The following is a 4,678-nucleotide window of genomic DNA, read 5'->3' as shown; positions in this document are numbered from 1 at the left end:
TGTAAGACATGGGATAACAGATGGTCATAGACAAGCAGATGAGTAAAACCAAGAAAAAAATGAGCCAACATGATTGATTTTGGCATAACTGCTATTGTTAAGATTTTTAAATCCATCATGGACAAGAACAATTTAGAAGAAAAAAGATAATAAAAGAGCTTTTAAGATATTTATAGGGCAGTTGTCCCTAACAGAACCTACACAGAAAGGCATAAATGTCAGCTGCAAATATAACATGGCGGATAAAAGCTGGTAATTAATCTGAAAGGCCGTATAAACGTAGTCTGTGAAAAGAGAAATCTAACATAATCAATGTTATGCCTTTGTTTTCTACAAAATTTACATCTAGATGTAAGAAAATAGTGTCTTGATTATGTAATGTTTATGTAGTTTAAAAAGTTTGTCCTGTCAACAAAGGAAGTATCATCACAAAATTATTATGGTGACTATGCTACACTTGAGATATTCTGGAAAGCATATTGTTTCTATCGGGGCAGGGGGTTGATGATTATTTTCATAAATAACTATGGAAGAACAGTGGAGTTCTTTGTGTAAGGAAAACAGAAACAGCAGTAGAAACGGAGATGAGTATGTAACATCCTTTAATAAAAACTTTTGAGCTTATGTTTATAATCTCATTCCAGTGACTTTGGTTGTTTTTTCTAAGCCACTGGAAAGCGTACCACAGGATCACACAGTTCTAGTTTGTTGCCTTTGATTGTTCCATCATGAATTTAAATTTTCCACAATGACTAGGAAATGGAAACAATTAAATGGGAATACGTGACATATTCATGATGTTTACATAAAATAGCTGAGTCTAACCTCAATACTGCTTATTATAAAAATTGGCAACAAAATAATAAATAATTTAAAATGTCACTAACCATAATAGATTTGTGCCCAGTAATACAACCCTGTTTTGGGGGTTATATTTTATATTAAAAAGATTTTGTACTCAGGTCAACTAGAGTTTTATTATTTTCATAAATATGTACAAGTGCTTCTAATTTATAAGACTGAAAGTGTCGTTTCATAAATGAAAACTGTGTAAATATGCCAACAAGTCAATATTACAGACTTGATTGTTATGCCATGTGAATACTTGTAATGTCAGAAGAGTTATAACTGTGTGATCATTTCTGCTTATAAGCATAGTAAGTCGCTGAGGCAAGCAGCTCTGGTGCGGGCACGATCCGCAGCGGGGTGCTTTACTGCAGTGCACATGGGGGTTTCCTGAATCCGGGGGACCTCAGGGGGAGCCCAGAGAGCCGCCAGGAGCTCATGCAAGGGCAGCTGGCAAGACCTGCGTGGGCCCCAGACCTATGTGCCTTCCATACTTATAAAAGAAGTTGTTAGGGAGCTCTAGCGACCATAAGAGCTGTGAACAGGGTGGGCAAAGAGGGTGTGGGACATCAGCAAGGGCACAGAATGGCAGTTTGCGGGGTGGGTTGCGTGGAAGGGCATGCAGGAAGAACATGAAGCTCTGCAAGTTGGACCAGGGAGCAATATATTGTATCTACCTGGCAGAAGGCCATGTCCTCTCAAAACTCTGCACCCTCCATGACAGATGCAGCTTCCCAGACAGAGCTCGGGTGGGAACACGCTGCCACCCGGGTGTCAGGCTGCAGGCTGTGCCCTACTCTTATGCCAGTGCCGGACAGCAGTAGTGAGCACACCTGTGGGAGGTGCACACAGGTAGAGGAACACCTCTGCTCAGTGACAGAGCTCCAGGAAGAGACGAGTAGGTTGAGGAGTACCAGGGAGTCTGAGAGAGGTAGAATATTGGAATCACACCCTACCTTCCCTGGGAGAGGCACAACAGGCAGACAGGACGCATGACACAGAGGGTTCCCTATCCTGTCTCCACCTGGCAGAATATGGTAACTTAAGGGATAGGAGACAACGGCAGCAAGTTCCTGCCTGGTGCAACAGAGACATCTCCTCTGTGACTACCCCACCTTCTTAGGTGTCCTTGCATAATATACACAAGGGTCTGCAAGTGGAACCAAGCTATAATGAGGACAATGGTCCATCTAGCTTGGAGGTGTCGCAAAAGTTAAATCAGCCTATGCCCTGCATCAAAACTGCTTCCATAAAGAAAAAAAAGACAGCTCAGTCATAGAAGACTCCCTTCTGAAGGGAACAGAAGGCCCAACATGCAGACCGGACCCAGTTGTTATGGAAATCTGCTGCCTCCCTGTGGCCCAGCTTAAAGATGTGAAGAGAAAGCTTCCTACCCTGGTCCAGCCCTCAGATTATTAGCCATCATTGATTTTTCAGGTAGATAGCAATGAAATTGCAACAAGAAGCCCAGGGGCAATCAAGAGAAGCTTCAGGGCCTTGGGGAAACTGGTTAAGGGATCAGGAGCACAAGCAGTGTTCTCCTCTGTCCTTCCAGTTGCAGGGACTGATGAGGGAAGAAAGAGGAAGACCCAACAGAACAATACCTGGCTCTGAGCCTGGTGTGACTGGCAGAATCTTGGATTTTTTGATCATGGGTAAGTCTACACAACATGAGGCCTGCTGGCAACAGATAGGGTACAACTGTCTCAAAGGGGAAAAGGATCTTTGCACAGAACCCTTCTCCCAAGTAACAGGCAAGAGGAATTGGCCTCAAGTTGCACCAGGGGAAGTTTATATTGGATATTAGCAAAAAATTTATTCACCAAAAGGGTTGTAAAGCATTGGTAGAGGCTTCCCAGGGAAGTAGTGGAATCACCATCCCTGGAGGTATTTAAAAGAAGTGATGTTGTGATTAGGGACATGGTTTAGCGGTGTCGTTAGTAGTGTTAGGTTAACAGTTGGATTTGATGATCTTAAAGGTCTTTTCCAACCTAAATGATTGTATGATGTATTTGGGGAACAAACAGGAGGAGCTAGAGACGTGTGCACACCTCCAAGGCTATGATCTCATTGGCATTGTAGAAGCATGCTGGGATGACTCCTATGACTGGAGTGTTGGCGTGGAAGGCTACAGGCTCTTCAGGAAAGACAGGCAAGGGAAACGAGGAGGCGGAGTTGCCTTATATGTCAACGAGCAGTTAGAATACATGGAGCTCAGCCTAGGGATGGATAAAAAGCCAACTGAGGGCCTATGGGTCAGAATCAAAGGGAAATCGGGAACAGGGGACATTACAGTGGGGGTCTGCTACAGGACACCCAACCAAGAAGACCGAGTGGATAAAGCGCTCTATAGAGAGATAGGGGTGACATCACGTTCACAGACCCTGGTCCTCATGGGTGACTTCAACCACCCCGACATCTGTTGGAAGGGTAACTCAGCCAGGTATAGGCAATCCAGGAGGTTCTTTGATTGCATTGATGACAACTTCTTTCTCCAAGTGGCTGAGGAGCCAACGAGGAGAGGAGTTATGCTGGACCTGGTTCTGACCAACAAGGAGGGGCTGGTAGACAGTATTAAACTCAAGGGTAGCCTGGGTGGTAGTGACCATGAAATGGTCGAGTTCGAGATCCTTGAGGCAGCGAGGAAGGTGCGCAGCAAGCTGACCACCCTGGACTTTGGGAGAGCTGACTTTGGCCTCTTGAAGAATCTGCTTGTCATGGTGCTATGGGATGAAGCGCTGGAGGGAAGAAGGGCGAGAGAAAGTTGGTTAATATTCAAGGATAACTTCCTCCAAGCTCAGAAGCGATGCATCCTTGCAAAGAGGAAGGCAGGCAGAAAAGCCAGGAGGCCTGCATGGATGAACAAGGAGCTCCTGGGCATGACCAAAAGCAAAAAGGAGGCCTCTAGGGAGTGGAAACAGGGGCGGGTAACCTGGAAGGAATACAGAGGAATCATTCGAGCAGCCAAGGATCAGGTTAGACAAGCTAAGGCCCAGACTGAATTAAATCTGGCCAGGGACATTAAGACAAACAAAAAATCCTTCTGTACGTATGTCAGTGAGAAAAGAAAGACTAGGGAAAATGTGGGTCTTCTCTGGAAGGAAACATAAGAGCTGGTTACCCAGGACAGAGACTGTTCAACATATTTGTCGTGGACATGGACAGTGAGGTCAAGTGCACCCTCAGCAAGTTTGCCGATGATACCAAGCTGTTTGGTGAGGTAGATAAGACACACTGGAGGGGAGGGATGCCATCCAGAGGGACCTGGACAGGCTGGAGAGGTGGGCCCAAGCCAACCTCATGCAGTTCAACAAGGCCAAGTGCAAGGTCCTACATCTGGGTCGGGGCAATCCCAAGAACAAATACAGGCTGGGTGGGGAATGGCTGGAGAGCAGCCTTGAGGAGAAGGACCTGGGTGTGCTGATTAACCAGAAGCTCAACATGAGCCAGCAATGTGTGATCGCAGCCCAGAAGGCCAACCGTATCCTGGGCTGCATCAAAAGTAGTGTGGCCAGCAGGTCAAAGGAGGTGATTCTGTCCCTCTGCTCCACTCTCGTGAGACCCCACCTGGAGTACTGCATCCAGCTCTGGAGTCCCCGACATGGACCTTCTGGACATGGACCTTCTGGACCGTGTCCAGAGGAGGGCCACAAGGATGATCTGAGGGCTGGAGCACCTTTCCTATGAGAGCAGGCTAAGAGAGTTGGGGCTGTTCAGACCGAAGAAGAGAAGGCTCCAGGGAGATCTTATGACGGCCTTCCAGTACCTAAAGGAGGCCTACAGGAGAGCTGGGGAAGGACTTTTTACTAGGGCATGTAGTGATAGGACGATC

This window comes from Charadrius vociferus, unplaced genomic scaffold (genome assembly GCF_000708025.1).
Source record: "Charadrius vociferus isolate BGI_N301 unplaced genomic scaffold, ASM70802v2 scaffold9, whole genome shotgun sequence".
Lineage (NCBI taxonomy): Eukaryota > Metazoa > Chordata > Aves > Charadriiformes > Charadriidae > Charadrius > Charadrius vociferus.
The sequence above is the reverse complement of the archived record's forward strand: the minus strand, read 5'-3'. Positions refer to the sequence as shown.